General features: G+C 44.1%; 1 pseudogene; it reads right to left on the bottom strand.

Annotated features, from left to right (window-relative positions):
• Positions 1-15,532: 15,532 nt before the first annotated feature.
• Positions 15,533-16,066, bottom strand: LOC129692299 (ferritin heavy chain-like; annotated as a pseudogene).
• Between the last annotated feature and the right edge of the window lie 1,768 nt (positions 16,067-17,834).

Genomic DNA, 17,834 nt, shown 5'->3' with positions numbered 1-17,834 from the left:
GGAAGCAGCAGAAGCAGCAGAATAATCCGGGCATGGTGGTGTGTAGTTGTAATCCCAACACTGAGAAGAAGACAGGCAGATCCCTAGAACTCAATGGTCAATGACTTTTAGGCCTGTGGGAAACCTTATCTCAAAAATGTAGATGTTCTGTGCCAAGGTTGTCCCCTGGACTCCACATGTACACACACACACACACACACACACACACACACACACACTAACATATATAAGCCCACCAAAAGGAGGGTTTTTTTTTCTTTCTTCTTTTGTAGACACAATGCTATGGCTTGGGTTAACCAAAGATCTGTGAGTTGGAAGCTTAGTTAGCAACACGGCATTTAGAGGTAGAAGTTGGTGAGGCAGGCCAGTGAAGGTGATTAGGTTACCTTGGGAGGAATCGGTGTAATTATCGCAGAACCAGATTATCTCCTGGGAGAACGGGTTGTTATGAAACATTGAGGTGGTTTTGCCCAAGCCTTTGGTTTCTTGTCATGCAAGGTGACCTCTCCCTTGTTAGCATGTGATTCTACCAGGTGATGCTACCCTTCACGAGGTCCTCATGAGGTCTGAGTGATGTCAACCTCCTGTTCTCAAAGCTCCAGAAACACGAGTTAGATGAACCTCTTTTTCATAAACTACACAGCCTCTGGTGTTTTGTTACAGCAATGCCAAGTGAACTAAGAAGGACACACAATGTGGTTTAGGATCGAATGGCAAAACCTGAAGCAGAGCAGCCTCTTCCTTCTAGGCAGAATCCAGTCTTTCTCTGGTTTGGGTGAGTCCTTGTCCATTGGTGACCATGGTGGCTGGCACAGTGGGAGAATGATCGTCAAGAATCTACCGTCTGTAGAAGAGAGCGGACAAGTTTTGGCAAAACGCAGCTGTTGTCTGCAAGGATGTCACATATTTGGGTTCGTGAAACCCACACGACATACAGAAGCTTGGGTATCTAGAAACACTTCAGGTGTGTCAGGTGTGTGGGGGTTTCAGGAAGGGCATCCCCATGAGTCTTCGTGACCCCATCCCTAGCTGGAATCCTGTGAGGCCTGGGGACATTCAGGATACACAGCATATAGCAAAATGGCTGCTTTGTTGCACGTCTTGACAATTGTGTAAAAGGTCTTGACCATGTCATCAACAGTGAACAGACAGCCTTTGTCTCCCGGAAGCTGACCCTAAAGAGAATATGGGGCACACACCTCTGGCTCTCCACACTGTCCCTGTGGCTTGACCGGTGGCACACCAGGCTGCCTTGAGAAACTTGGAAGCAAACAGGGAAACTCTAGGTCACACAATGGAGGGACCATGGTTTGCCCTTTCACATATCAGTCTTTGTGGGTGAATGGCTCGGAGCCTTCTGATTCTTGCCTTATGGAACAATCGGCCCCTTCAGTTAACTTGCCAGCAGCAATCAGTTACTCCTCCAAGCCATAAATTACAACTATTCTTTTTTTTTTTTTCTCCCAAGAGGGAAGAAATTAAAGTAACAAAGGGAAGGGGCTATAAAGAAGGAAACTGTCAGAACAGCAAAGGTTTGAGTAATTAGTTGGGCCTTTGGTTTAGGGTTGACTGATTTTCAGTTTGAATTTTGATTTGGAGTGTTATTGGAATAAAGAGAACCTACTTTAATCTACCTTCCCAGCTGAGATTGTGATTAGGCGGGTTACAGTGACTGGGGAGGGGCCATGACCCACAGGCCTTGTTTTCATTGTGGTTCAGCAACCTCACTGATTATTGTTGTTTATTTAGAACTCTGGTTGGTGATGTTGGATCTCGAATGTCCCTTCTAGACTCATATGGTATGTGAACGCCAGGTCCCTGACCGTGGGTGCTCTTTGGTATGTGATAGAACTTCTGGCACTTGTGGTTTAGCTGCTAGACAACACCAACATGAGCAGGATTCACAGTTACATCACGGCCCTGCTTTAGGGCTGTCTGTGCTTCGTGTCTCCTACTGCAGTGTAAACAGCGACTTTATGCTATGACCGCTATAGATCAAGCCATGACAGACTGCATCCTTTCAGCCTTGAGTCAGAACACACCTCTCTTCCCTTAAGTTGCTTAAAGGAAGGGAGAGAGAGGGAGAGAGAGAAAGAGAGAGAGAGGTATGAAATATACTCCTATTTCACGAAACAAACAAGATACATCCACTGAACTTGGTTCATTATGGACACTGCCACAAAAGCACCTTGTCCACCGTAATGGAAAAGCTGCTTGAAGCAGTTCATTCCACAGGGTCTCATTTAAAATTAAAGGGGAAATTTCCCAGGTGACTAATAGTTTTAAGTACAGCAGTAGTTTTTCATTGTTCTGAAGGCACCTGGAAAACCTGGCCTGGTCTCAATTATTCTGAGAAGCGGAGGACTTAAAAGGGGGGGGGGGTGGAGATAGGATTCCAAAGTCCACAGGGCAAGACCATCTGCTTCCACAGAGAAAATGCTGAGCATTTGCTAAGCTTGAGGCTGGCTGGGCTACCCCCACCAAGGTCAGATTTATGTATTTTCTCTGGAACTGGGATTTTTGTACACCAGGCACAATACTGTGGGGTATTTACAGTGTAAGCATATTTTCTCCTAAAGCAAACAGCTGCGCTCCCTGGCTGGCTAAAGCCCTCATCCCCAGATGCAGCAGATAGAACGCGCTCAGCGAGCAGGTGCGTCCTAGCTGGGGAAGAAAGCCTTTCTCTGGGCCTGACTCCCAGAGTGTTTGAACATTTTTCTCCTTTCAGGGATGTAACCTCATGACTTCTAAAAGCAGTTGAAAGGGCAATTCATTTCTTATTTTTCCCCCCTTGGTTAAAAAAAAAAACAACAAAAAACAAGAGAGCTTGGCTGTTGCAATTGGAGGGGAAGGGTTGGGTGGCTTTGGAAGGAAGCCGGAGGTAGTGTCTGAGACATTCAGTACAAGGCACTTTATCTTCATTTTCTTTTTCTTGTTTTCAGTTTTCCTCCTTTCCTGGGAATGGGGGTGTGTGTGGGAGGTGTGTGTGTGTGGAGGGGTAGAGAAGGGAGGGTAGTGGAGACTATGGTCAGCAGCAGGGATTAGAAAGAAACCAAAAATCAGAATATTTGAAAGCCACATAGAATGTTAATGGTTCGTGTGTGTGCATGTACAGTGTATGTGTTTATGTGTGTCTGGGTGCACACATGCCACAGAGAGTCACAATTCTCACTTCCTACCTTGTTTGAGATGGAGTCTCTTTGTTGTTTTCCCACTGTGTGTGCTGGACTAGCTGGCCAATGAATTTCCCGGCATCTTCTTGTCTCTACCTTCCATCTCTTTGTAGGAGTGCTGGAATTACAGATCATGCCTGGCTTCACATGGGCTCTGGGTTTCTGAATTCAGGTCCTCATGCTTGTGTGGTGAGCACTTTGCCCACCGAGCCATCTTTCAAGATCCTCAAGGGTTGTTTTTGCTGTAAATTCCATTGGTGCAGATCCAAGGTCACAAGAACTTTCTGAAAGTAAGACTTTAAAAATGCACGCAGAGGTGGAGTGAGGGGGTCAAAGACTTCCGTAGCTTTACTCACTCAATTGATATGTATTGAATGTCTATTTGGTGTTGGGGTTTAGGTTACTATAGTGATGAAGGTGAAACAGCACTTTTTGTAAGGAACCAAAAAGTGAAGCCTTGATAACTAACTTCAAGACCTTCACAATTGCAAGCCTTACCCTTTTGGAGGACAGACATTGTTGGGTAGTGAGGAAAAGGTAGATGCTGTGTGGGAGAAGCTGCCATATTGCTGTGCTACTAAAAAATATTTGCTTAAATTATGGAATTCAAAGTTCCATGGCATCATGGGAGAATGGCAACTCAGTAGAAGGAGGTTGAGTCCTCCTCAGGCCCCATAAGCTTTCCTGTAAGTAGAGGAAATGGGAAGAGCTCCTGATGGGCTTCCAACCACATCATTCTGCAAGATATTATAGTGGTTGGTTTGGATGCAGAGAATTTGTGATGGGTGAATGAGGTGCTTGGCATGAGGTCTAGTCTGGATGAGATGGGGTTTGAATACAGGCAGGGGGCAGGATCAGGGAGCCCCCAGGAACTAGGGTTAGTGTTATCAATCCAAGGCTTTCTGATCCTGGCCCCATCCTGGCCCACTGTCTACATGGTTTATAAAAAATGGGAATGTATTTCTCGTAGTCTGGAGTCTGTCAGTCTTGACTGGATTCCTATGGGTCACGGGGCTTCTTTCCTGATGAAGATTGTCAACTTTTGCTGTCTTCCTATGTCATGGAGAGGACAAGAGAGTTCCCTGTATGGGCCTTTGTGTCATGGAACTAATCCATTTATGACTTAATTATGGTCCATGGTTCCACTCTCTGAACTAAAACCATCAGATTGGAATTAGGATCTGAATCTGGGGGTTACATAAACATTCAGCAATAAACTGCAGGGTTGCTATAAGGAGCAGTGAGCTAGCCCATCTGACTTAATCCGGCACGTCTAGTCTGTTACAGCGGATCCTCGGCATGGATCATGGGGGTGGGCGGGGAGAAAACCAAAAACCAAACTTATTTTATGGCAACACTAAAACATTACTGGCCTCTCTTGTTCTCTTAGAATTTCTTCCAGGGGCCTCAGGGCACATGGCCTTGTAAGAGACCAAAGGCAGAAACAGCTGTCAGAGTCCACCTGCCTTCTATGAAGCCACTCAGTAAGCATCTCCCCAAGTGTGAAACAATGCCGCTCCTGTTGTCTTAGAAAACAGTTTTTAATACTACAGGGTCTTCAAATTGCTCCCAGCTTCCATGGTCTTCTCACTACTCCCCTCTCTAGTCTCTTGTATTTTTCTCATAAGTTTTCTTATGACATCTCTGGAAGGCCCTACATAACCCAGGTCAGTCGCCTGGTCTCAAGATTCTTAACTCCACCGAATTTGCTAAATCCTATTTCCATTTTTCTTAACAGGTTCACAGGCCTCAGGATTTAGCATAAAGATGATTTTGAGGCCATCGGCTCAACCCAGTCTAATAATGAGTTATTTACCATTTGGATCTTTGGTATGCATAGGAAACAAAGCATAACCATTAAGATCTGTAGTAGTATTGTCTTAAGAACGGGCACATCCTTTTCTTTGTATATGCTGACAACCTTTCTCACAACTATACATGCAAGGCTTTGTCCTATCTTTGTATTGACTGCTTCAGGGCCTCTCCTACCTATAGCGAAAGGATGCATGCTCTTTTCTCAGCTTCTCGACTGAACCTGGTTTGGTGACATATCCACAAAATACCATGAGTATAGCTATTTTTCAATCTTTCCTCCTCCAGCCTTTAAGCCATCATTCCCTAGATGAAAAGATATAGGACAGTTGTCCTGTGACGTTCCATCTCAGCATAGCACAGAGTTTATGGCCTCAACACTTTAAGAAACACTGCACTTTATCCTCCCTTGTTGCGATTCACAGCATGCGTTTGCAGATGATAGGTTCTGAGCAGTCCTGCAGAGGGGTGTGGTAATTGGACACAGCCTTTGTCAAATTGACTTGCTCATGGAGTCCTTTTTCTGATTACAGTCACATTGTGAGAAACATGGTTCTTAGTGCCTTGAGGCCAGAATCAAACAGTGTCTGTTTCTGCACTGTTTATTGCTGGCTTATTTTCCTGGCTTATGTAGGTGCTGAACAAGCATGTGTGTACACACATTGAGTACACACACACACACACACACACACACACACACACACTCCTGAGGTTATGACAAGTGCCTAAGTAATTACTTATAGTACTAGGTAAATTAAAAGTAACCCAAGCCAGGACTGTTAATGGGAAAGAAACATCCAGCCGGAATGCTGAAAACCAATCTAATATTTAAACAGACAGAAATAGGTTATTCAAGCTACCCTTTGAACTTTGTGGATTGCCCTCTTTCTGAAAAGGAAAAAGAAAATCAAATCTGTGGAGCACAAGGCAGAACAAAAAGGAATAGCTGTCTTCGGATAAAGAATGAAAATTATTATAGAAAAGATTAAGTGAGGATTAAGACTCCAAGTCAGGTCTCTATTGTGCCCCAAGCAGCAGCAGAGAAGGCCACTACTCATGTCCAATTGTGTCTGTGAACTGCAGACAGTCACTTTGAGACAGTGAACCTGTAGCTTGTGGCCAAAGGTTGGGCATGAATTTTCCAATCGTGGCCACCATCATTTATCAGAAATGAAGGCTCCCTTGACACAGGGAAGGAGCAATGGCCTCCCTCTGGGGTTGCACCAGAGGCCAGAGAAGTTATAGGAAGATGAGCCATTCCCACAGCTGCTCTGCGGCCTTGCTGGGTCCCTTGCTGCTTAAATCTGGGGAGCTGTCTCAAGCAAATTCATGAAAAACTATCAGGCACTCTTTTGTGTGCACTCTGCTAAGGTCCCCAGCTCAAGGAAGAAGAGAAAGAGTTGGCCATAGTTTAGTAGAAGAGTGTCAGGATTTGGGTGGGACCACTTACTCTGTCATTGTGGATGCAAGGGCCTTAACTTATGAACCAGTGTGCTCAGCTGACATGCTTGAATATGGTAGAACTTTGGCCAAGCATGCACAAAGCTCTGGGTTTGATCCTCTATAATGCATCAACCAAGCATGGTAGTGCATGCCCATAAACTCAGCCCTTGGGAACAGGAATCAGGAGAGTGAATTCCAAGTCAGCATTGGCTAAAAGAGACTCTGTCTCAAACTAGCCAAAAAGAAATGTATAAAAATTAGTTTGAGGTCAGCCAACTCTATCTTTATCTAGTTGTAAATCCTAGAGAGGACATTGGTAAAGAGTACTTAGATATGAATCAACAGTAACAATAGTATAGCCTTTATAATGATGTTTTTTTTTTAACCTACTATGTAATACATTAATAAGACATTGTGCTGATTACTTTTTGTCACCTTGATATGGACTAGAGCTGCCTGGGAAGAGGGACGCTCCACTGAGGAATTGCCACCATTAGTCTGGACTGGAGGCAAGCTTGTGTGGCATTTTTCTGGATTAATGACTGATATAGGAGGACCTAACCTACTGTGTGTAGTTGCCACCCCTGCATAGTTGGGCCTCGGCTGTATGACAATGTATGACAAAGGTCGCTGAACAGGCCAAAGGGAGGCCGGTAAGCAGTGTTTCCCTATAGTCTCTGATTCAGTTCCTGCCTCCGGATTCAAGCCTTGGTTTTTGCTGTTGTTGTTGCTTTTTCCTAGCTTCTCTTGAGGATGATGAACTGTCACCTGTAAGCCAGGTAAGTCCTTTTGCCCCAGGTTGGTTTCAGTCAGTGTTTTAGGATAGCAACAGAATGTGAACCAGAATGTGATTATATAAAGATAGAAATCGGCACAAAGGAAAACATATAATGATAATCTTCAGTGCACAATGGCGAGTAAACCAAGGCAGCTTGGTTAGGGTTTTATTGCTGTGAAAAGACAGCAGGTCCACGGCAACTCTCAGAAAGGAAAACATTCCCTTGGGGCTGGCTTACAGTTCAGAGGCTTAGTCCCTTTGTCATGGCAGGAAGTATGGCAGTGCACAGGCAGAGATGGTGCTGGGAAAGTACCTGATAAATTCCACATGCCAATTGGTAGGCAGCAGGAAGAGAGAGAGACAGAGAGAGAGAGAGAGAGAGAGAGAGACTGAGACTGGCTTAAGCTTCTGAAACCTCAAAACCCACCCACCCATGACACATTTTCTTCAACAAGGCTACACCTACTCCAACAAGGCCACACCTCCTAACAGTGCCCCTCCCCATGAGAATAGTCTATGGGACTATTCTCTTTCAAACCACCACAGAGAGAGCTATTAACCCATGTTGTGGGGTCTTTCTTTACCATTTCTTTTTCACCTCTGCGTTTTCTATTTGTGAAGCTGCTCATTCTGGGTTTATTTTCTTAGAGAAGAGACGGCTTGATGAAAAGCAAATTAAATGGGGGGGGGAATCACCTTCTGAATACTGAGTTTTCAAAACTGGACAATGAAAGAAGAGAAAGACTCATGCCACAGACTTGCCTCAGATCCAAGAAGTGGTCATGCCTTGTGTGTGAGGGCACAGCACACAATGGATTTCAAGGTCTTAGTAGAAACAAAACAAAACAAAACAAAACAAAACAAAACAAAGCAAAAACAAAGGATCTGGAACCACCTAAAAGACAAGTCTCCAGGCATACCTGTGAGGGATTATGTATACTAGGTTAGTGTTTAGTCATTCCTGTTGGGGGAGGGCAGCACCATTCCCGGGCTTGTGTCCTGGACTGGATTAAAAGGATGCATCTACCTGAACGTGAGCATCCACCGATCACCTCTTTCTGACTGATTTCAGTGTGGTCATCTGCTCCGCCCTCACTCTACCCTGGCTCCCACAGCATGAAGGACTCTGTCCGAGGACTGTGAGCCAAAGTGAACCTCCCCTCTCTTAAACTGATTTTTTTTTTGATATTTTATCAGAGCAAAGAGAAAAGTAATTAAGCCACCCTCATATGTATGTTAAGACCTACCCCATGTGCAGTGGCATTTGGGGATGGGCCTGTAGGAGACAGAACGGTCATAAAGGTAGAACCTTCTTCAAAGTGATTAATGCCTTTATAAAAGACACCAGAGAATGTCATTGCCCCCTTGGCCACCCTCAAACCTGTAAACTGCCCAAGGTAACTTGGGTCTTCACAACCTTACCGATTCACCTTGCCTGAAAAGAATTCTCCCAAAGCCCATGGCAGAAGAGTGTCCCGGGGAGGAAACAACTGCTGAATTCGAAGATGCTCCAAGGATAAGGATCTGTCTGTCAGTGCCTCTGTTAGAAGCTTCCAGCCTCCAGAACTGTGTGAGCTACATTGTGTGCTCATTATTCTCATTTTCTGCTCATGCTCTCTCTCACTCTCTCCCCCTCCCCCTTTTCTCCCCTCCATTCCCCCTCCCTCCCCTTCCCTGCCCCCCCTCAGTAGATAGGTGTCCCAGATGGGAAGCAACTACTGGATCTGAAGGTGCTCCATGGATAAGCATGGAGCCTGACTTAGCTGTGACTGAACTGAACAACAGATGAGGAGCAGAACCCATGGTGGATTGATAGAAGCAGGGTGGATTTTTAGAACCCATAGTGAAGTCTTTTGCACAAGAGATTTTCCGAGGGACTTAGTGTTTGCAGAAGAATGCAAGAGAGAGAGGCAGGCAGACCAGTCCGAGGAAGGCCTGCTTTGAAAGGACCGGCCAGCCCTTTGAGCTCTGGAGTATGGATTGATCACAGATATTGTTCTGTGGTGGGGTATGGCTGAGCTTTTAGGTTCTATCTCAATATCTGGCCATAGAGAGGCCCTAAGTGGGCTCCCTTCATCACATCTCTCAAGGCACCCCTGGAAGAAGAGGCTCTTAGCAAAGGGGTATACTCTTGCTAACGATGCCATGCCCCCAGCAGTGGCCATCAGGAGTAGGGACCACGTCAGGAACCCTGGACTGTGCTTACAGAGCAGCTCATGCACAGAGCAGTCAGGGGATTATTTATTTATTTATTTATTCATTTATTTATTTATTTATTGGTTTTGTTGTTGCTGCTTTTTTATTTTTTTATTTTTAAGTACTGGTGATGTAGCTTGGTGGGAGGGTGCTTCATTAGTATGTATGAAGTCCTAGCCTCAATTCCCAGTATTTTTTTTTAAAACTAGATAAATAAAAAAATTAGAAATGAGATTCAGGGCTGGAAGACCACTCAGTCAGGAAAGGGCTTACTGTGCAAGTACACACACCCAAGCTTGGCTCCAGCTCTCAGGTAAAAGCTGTTTGTGATGATGTGCCTGTACCTCAGTTTTGGGGAGACAGAGGGTGGAGGGGCTTGAGACCCTACTGGCCAGCCAGTCAAACCAGTTGTGAGTTCCTGGTTCAGTGAGAGATTGTCCAAGGGTAGAGAAGTGATTGAGGCAGTCACCTGATGTTGATCCTTGGCCTCTGCACTCACATGTACACATGTGTTTGCACACATATATGTCCCCCCAACATACACACAAAGTTCATCTTTCATTCTAACCATGACTGATGCATGGCAGGATGTGGATGAGGAAATCAAAAGACATCTGATGATAAACATGTATGACCTTGTCATGAAGAAAAGATTTATATGGTTTGGATCTGACACAGGCTTTGGTCATGCTGGTGAGAAATATTTACACATTCCAGTGGGTCTGTGATGCAAAGTCCAGGTGGATCTGAAATGGACTGTGACGAATCTGGAATGATTATGCAGACACCGTAAATATCTCATTAACAGATTGCCGCCCCTTAGCAAGAAGAAAGCTTTTATTGACTTCATTCATGTGGTCACCACATTTTTTGAAAGAATTGTGCAAACATTTAGATTTGTTTAATTCAAGGCGAAAACAGTTGGGACCAAAAAAAGTTGCCAAAAACTCGTGAGATTGTTTTGTGTATCATTTAATATACGCCCAGGCAACGGGTTGTTTTTCTTCTTCCGTTTTAATTTGCTTAACTGATGAGTTAAATCAATTCCAGCTTATATGTTTATCCTACCCTAGTTTATAAAGCATCAAAGAAGACCTTGAAAAACCAACAATTAAAACCAATGAAAGGTCTGCCTCCTGCACCTGTGTGAAAAATAACTGACAATTTGTGAGGCCGTTGCCAGCATCAAAAGTACTTGGGGGCGCTTCTGCCCATGTCCACGGAATCTCTTGCTCATCACACAGCTTTCTGGTTGTTGGTTTGGGCCTCCTCTGCCCTCTCCATTCTGACCGTCTCATCCATGTGCTATGCAGTGTCTCTGACTCTGCCGCCCACTCACTTATGAAATCAAACGGATTCTTGTAGGGCACCTGCCAGTATCCAGTAATGCACAAAGCAGGCCCTGTCCCTGCCTCCAGGAAGCTTGCCATGACTACACAGTCATCAACTGGGCTAACAGAGCTATCAGCTTGACAGCTTGAAGCTGGTTTCTTTGATAGGCTTTGTTCAGTTGAACGTTCAGAGCTAGTTCTGGCACATCAGCTGATGTCTTGCACCACGACAGCAAGTTAGAAACATATTCCTTTCCCTCATGATATCCCAACTGCCTCCAAGTTTAGAGGGGCAGCAACCTGACTCCAGGGCCCCAGAGCAGGTCAGGACCACTACCATCTCCCTTCTCTTCCCCTTGAAATGACTAAGTATATATTTGATGTCTCGTTCCTCCTGACCCAGAAACTCTGTATTTCTTGGTAGTAGCCTTCCCCTTTTAGCCTGGTAGTTCCTTCACCTTATTGTCCCATTGAGAAGGAATCAATAAGTCAATGTCTACTGAGGAGTAGTGTTCAATAGAATCTGCCACTGAAAGTCTTTTACCATGAAATTCCTCTTCTTTAACAAAAAACCTTTGGATGCTAGAGATGGAGCAGGAAGATGGGTTCAAGGAGAAAAATCAGGAAAGCACAGGAACAATCCAGATCATAGGAAGCTATAGGATAAAGATAGAAAGGAAACCAAGAGAAGGGGATTTGAGGACAGGAAGGCATTTTATGGAAGGAGTGGTTAACAGAGAGAGAAGTCCTAGTGAGGTCAGGGAGGAAAAGGCCAGGAATTTATGGATACCCTGATAGGCTGTGGCAATACAGCAGCCATTAGAAACGGTAGATAAGACAAACTGAGCCACACTGCAGGTGACTGAAAAACTGAGCATCTTCTTTCTGGCAAAGGATGAAGGGCTGCTCCTATGAGATGATGGGGACTTAGGGATCACAGGTGTTAGGTAAAAATGACTCTGAGTAGCACAGAGCCCTCCCCCTCCCAGCTTACATTCATATTGTCCTTGGCACGCTAGAAATGGCACAAGTACAATAACTGCCTCAACATGACAACCCACAACTATTTTCTGACTACCACTAAGACTGGTTGTGCCAAAATCAACTAAGAGATTACATGCACAGGTGTGATACCCAGTGTCTTGCTGTTTGCCTTAAGAGATAGGAACGATGAGCCCTGCTAATTAGGCCCTGGTTATGTTTCCATTATCACAGTTAATTACCTGTTTTATCCAATGATATGCTATTAAGAATATCAGTAGGGTGCTTCTTGCTTGGCCAATTTTAAGCATCTGAACAATGCTGTCTTTATATCCTAGGTAGCCTTACCAACCAAGGCTTTATTTAAAGGAGGACAGCAAAAGATACACAGAACATACCGTGCAAATTACAGAAGCTGTGCACTCCCATTGTTCTTCTGAGAGAAATATGGTCCTTGGCTGGTCAAGTTCAGAGTCAATAGGCATGCAATCATAAAGACTATTTAATATATCCGTCCTCATTCCAGAAGTCCACAGAAGGTTTCTTGGGAGAATATAAAATTCTCATTCTAGTCATAAGATCCAATTGGAGGTCACCACAACTGCATTTCGGTGACACTGCTACAATTTTGGTCCCTAAATGTTTTCATATCCAGTCACTAGGATGACAGAATTTCTATAAATTATTTTGCTCAGAAAAAAAAAAATGTAGTTTTGGTTTGTATGTAAGCCCCAGGTTTCTGAGAGGGTGATTGGAGATTTGTCAGATCATGGGACAATAGCTGCATTTTATAAATGGGAGAGACTGAAATCTTGACTGGGGACAGTGGACACAGACAGAGGTACCACCTGTAGAGATATTGAAGTGGGAGTTGGAATTCTAACGTCATGCTTGTCCCTTTGACTTCTACCTACCTAGAGCATGCTGAGAAGGCCCTGTAGCAGCTTAGTCCCTGAGCTCACTTAGATCTTCTCACAGCCTAGCTCTGCTCTGGCCTCCATTTGTCTTGTCTAGAGAGTGGGGATGGCAGTAGTTGCATGAGCACAGGACTTCTTTTGATGATTAAATGAGCAATGGTGTGGAAACCCCATCCAGTGCCTGGCAGAGAATGATTTCCAACTAATGTCAGCTGCCTGTGCCAACGCAAACCCAGGGAAAACATTTAGAATGCCTGTAAACTGAAAATTGATTACCTTTCACTATGAGATCTGTTAGCTTTCCATGCTCTTGATACTTCAGGGCACTCCTGGGTGGGATTATTTCGATTAAGTTAGTGGAGGTGAGAAGAACTATCTGAATTGTGGGTGTCATCATTCCACAGCCTGGGGTCCTGGACTAAGTAAAAAACAAGAAAATGAGCTGAGCGTAAACATTTGTCACTCTCTGCTTCCTGACTGTGGAAGGAAGCAGACTTCCTGACTCTGCTTCCTGACTATACCCTTGAACCGTGAGCCAAAGGAAGTTGCTTCTGTCGGGGTATTTTTATCACAGCCACAGGAAAAGTAGCTAGTACAATGGAGTCCATGAAAGAACACCAGAAAGTAAAGTAGTTAGCATAGCCAGTTAAGCAGTTTTGGGAGGTTATTTTTGGAGGCACAGGACAGATTATCTTGACCAGTACAAAGGAGACTAATAGTATAGTGATGTTACAGGCGTGAAATGCTAGACCCTAAGCTAAGCCCAAAGCCACACAGGCAGTAAGGTGCAATCGAGGCTGGAATCTAGATTTTTCCTTAACAGCGGTGTCTTTGCTATGCTTCACCTTCTTCTATCTAGTGTCGAATTCCTAGTTGCAATGCCAACACAATGCATTTCTGATTTTAAAAAAATCCTTCTGTAAACTGCTGGCTTTTGCAGGAAGGGAATTCTGTGCACACGTGTAGGACAAAGGACTTTGGAGAGAGCTTCCGTGTGCTCCTTTTGCTAAATGAGCAGAGTTCCACTTTTTTTTTTTTTTTTTTTTTTGATCTTCTGTCCCTCTTTGGTTGGTGACACACAGTGTCTGACCTTGGGGTCTGGGCCTGAAATGTTCCCCCAAATCTTCCCAGACTATCGGGTTTAGCTTAAGAATCTACCATGCTATTCTTAAAACTCTCAATTTTGAATTTACCAACTATCAAGAACAGGTTGTTCCTGTAAAATAGAAATTTTATTCCCAAAACAGAAATACTACATAAATTATACAAAAGGTACATAGCTGTTCATTGAATAAATAGGATTTAAATGATTTACTGGGTATAAACTAGAGGAGGGAATAAATTTGGAGAGAAAGAATCTACAGGCTTAATAAATTTGGAGAGAAAGAATCTACAGAAATGTGCAAATACATTTTCCATCAATAAAAAAATATAACAAAACTTTAAAAATGCTATGGATAGACTAAATAACAGGTGAGGCACAGATGCAGAGAAAAATCACTAATTTGGAAAGTAGATTTGAGGACATTAACGAGGGGGAAGAGTGATATGCGTCCACTTTAGAGTTTCAGAGAGATAATATTGGGAAAATGTGGGGAGGAGAAAAGCTGAAGTGACAACAGCTACAAACGTACCAGAACATATGACAGATATTAATCTTCACTTTGAAGTCTTTGACCTCATTTATGGCTAGAACAGGACACCAACACCCAAAAGGTAAAATACATCAAATGCCCACCTGTGAATTCTGCCTTATTAAAGCTATTGACTATTAATATAGTTATATGTTAATTTTGGGAGGCTAAATGAAATCATGTGTGCAACAAAACTACATGGCTGCGCAAAGACTGAGGGGAGGTTCTGCCTGTAGAGAATGAGGCCAGCCTTCACACAGGACTCATGGTAAACTTGTCAGAACAAGCTCTTACTCCCAAACCTCTGAATCCACTTAGTTGGGCCTAGAAATCTGGACCTCTTTCCAAACAGCAGCTCAGGGGATTCACTACAGCATCATATAGATGCAAGAAACTTGATTCTGGCCACACCGGCATTAGTTATTCTGAAGCTTTGAACGTTGGCACATAAGGAAGAAAATGTTAGCTTTAGTATACACAGCTACGTTCAGTCCCTGCGAGGGCACTGTGCATCTTCACGCTGCCAAATCACTTCCTAAGATAGGCTTCAAGGCCAGGAAATGCTTCTATAGCCCATTGTTTAATAGCTTTAACTTCTGAACCAAAACAAAAATGAGAGAAAAAGCATGGTAATTTTGGGGGGTAGGAAGGTGTGACTTGTTAAAAATGTATTATACATGTTCTCGAGATGACATTCACATTATGCAATAATCAATCAATTAATTAATTTTACTCTGTAGCCCAGGTTGGTCTGGAATTCATGTAGCCCAGGCTGGCTTTGAATTTATGGCACATTTCCTGCCTCAGCCTCCTGGGTGCTGAACTTACAGGCGTGAGCCACTGTGCCTGGTTTAAAAAGATGCAGTAAAAAAAAAAAAAAAAAAAAAAAAAATCCACCCACAGGTGCCTGGATAATGTTAGTGATAATGCGTTTAATTTAGTATTATTCATAATCATTACTGTTATTATTTATCCTCTTTTACCCGGAAGCTATAACGTGGAGAACACGATTGTCTTCTCTTACAACTTTGTGGCGATAGTTATTAAATTGGGATATTAACAGGCTGCAGGGTTAGTGCCTACATGGTTCTAAGTACTTATTAACTCATTTAACTCCCGGCCACCCCCGATTTCTCTGTTTGGAGGAATGGTACAAATTAAAAAATCTTAAGCAGATATTAAGTGTGAAGCAGAAGAGGTCAAGGCAGCCCTGACATGCATATTCATGTCACCACGGAAGTCATTCCACATCTCTGGGAAAGTCAGCTCAGCTCTCATTATTGCTGTGTCCCACGGTGTGCCTGTCAAAAGATATTCCGTGGCAGGTTTGGGGGCTCCTGGCTTGTGCAAGTTGGTTCCTGGTCCCTCACTTCTTTGATAGATATCTCCTGCTAGAATGGGTAATGAGTCTCGGTGAAGTCACATGAGTGGGGTCAATTCTTGAAAAGTGGCCAGTGTGTTCGGTTCCAGTAGTGACTGATTCACACTCCTTTCCAAGCACAGTGCACACTCTCTTTTGTTCTGCCTGTTCTCTCTGTCTTCATGGTGTGGATTCTTGATGTCCTGGGGGAAGATTGGTCACCTGCTTGGTGCTACAGCTTTTTCAGCTTTATCTCAGAGTGGTCCCTCCACTCAGAAGCTTGGTGGAGAAGGTATTTAGCAAAGTTCTTCAAGGTCAAAGTAGTAAGACATGAACAGATAGACAAAGGAGGCAGAACTCCAGATTGATCTGGCTGCTGATGGTGCCTGAGTCCCGGTAGTAGTTCTGACGTATCACACTGTGAGGGGACATGACGGTCATAGCAATGGCAGGGCTACAAGGTGGCAGAGGGCTCTGAGTGACCTTCTGGGGTCAGAGGTGTCAAGCACTGGTTTTGTTCAAGCCCTGTTGAAGATGAATTCTTGGTGGCTCTCAGAGTATCTTCATTGAATTCTTCTAACGACCCTGTGAGGTTCTAACTTACAGATTGGAAACTGAGGCTCAAAGACACCAAGTACCTTATGTAGGGTCACATAGCCAGGAGGGATTGACAGCTGACATTTGCGTGCAAAGAGCCCAATCCAGTAGGCAGTATTTTCCTCTCTGTGTAGAGAGACCTTTCCTATAGTGCTGTCCTGGGGCTGTCAGTGGCACCCGGGTGGAAGTCCCATATCGGTTAGCATGCTCATCCTGAGGGAAATTCATTCTTTCATGGAAGATGAGTTTCATGGTACCCTGGCTGACAAGAAGAATTATCTCTAAGCCATAAGCTATAAACAAGGGTGAGCATATAGTTAATAGGAATTAGACAAAATCCATCCCCTATAGCTACCAAATTGATGATCTCTGCCCACGAGGACACAGAATAATTATTATAAAATTTTCCTTGTATGCTACAGAGACCCAGAAGAACCTTAAACACCTCTTTTGCAGCATCGTGACGCTCTCAGAACACAATAATAATCTCAAGACTGGACGGGAAAAACCCTCCCACTTGTTAAATTCTATGCTGACCGGCCAGCATTAGAGGCAATAAAGGCGGCAATGTCTAAGTTGATCAGGGACAGATGTTTAACATATTTTATGTAAGAATTGTAGACACAGTTAACTGCCAAATCTTACTGTTTCTTGAAATACTAGACAGGTGGAACCTAGATTCACATTCTTAGCAGTCAGAGCTCCTCAGGGTGACCCAGTGATTAGCCTGGTCAAAGCACTTGATCCCCCAGCCTTATTTCTGTGCTTGCTCACTCTAGCATGGCTACAAAAGTATCAGAGATGCAAACGTCCGCCTTCCACCCTGTGTGTACGTGCGTGCCCGCGAGCGCGCATGCGCACGTGCATGGGTATGTGAATGTATAAACGTTCCTGCTTTCAGAATCATTCTTTCTTTTCTTTCCTCTCTGTCGTTCACTGTGGGAAAGTCGAATGTGTGGCGCGCTGTTGGCTGACTCCCCAGCATCTGTTCCCCTTCCCCCGGTTCCCACTTGCAGCTCTGAGGAGCACCGGTCCCTCCTTCTGTTGCTCATCTTGCTGTCTGTCTGCTTCGGGCTTCCTTTTTCATCCCCGGTTAGAGGCTGAAGCTGCCAGGGGGTTGCAAGGCCCAACAAGGTCTGGTCCACATTACCCCGACCTTATCTCTTCCAGCTCTGCTCGCTCCTTTCACCATCTCTTCACCTTCACCACCAGCCTGGCTGTTTCTTGACTACACTGGATACGTTCCAACATTTCCTCCAAGCATCTTTCTGAATAAAACATGGGAAGATCCTGACAGAGTTGAACACTTTTCTCCAAATCCCTCTTTTTTTTTTTTTTTTTTCTGCACACTGAAAAAACATTCCAGTAAAATCAGATTAATCTTAAGCATTCACTATTAAAAGTTTCAAGAGGAGTTTGCACCAACATTCTGCCCTGGCAAGAATTTTGGGGGATGTGTATTGAGTCTTTCTTCTTGGGTTCAGAAAGAACAATGTGTAATTCAGTTGTGGAGAAGGCTTTGTTGAAAGCAATTGAAAGAGGTATTTACTGGGTGGGGTTTCAAATCTTGTTGCATTTATACAGTGTCAGCTGTGCTGCCGATAGTCGCTTA

Source organism: Psammomys obesus, unplaced genomic scaffold (assembly GCF_907164565.1).
Source record: "Psammomys obesus unplaced genomic scaffold, mPsaObe1.curated_primary_1811, whole genome shotgun sequence".
Classification (NCBI taxonomy): Eukaryota; Metazoa; Chordata; class Mammalia; order Rodentia; family Muridae; genus Psammomys; species Psammomys obesus.
This window is presented reverse-complemented; position numbering and strand designations above follow the sequence as displayed.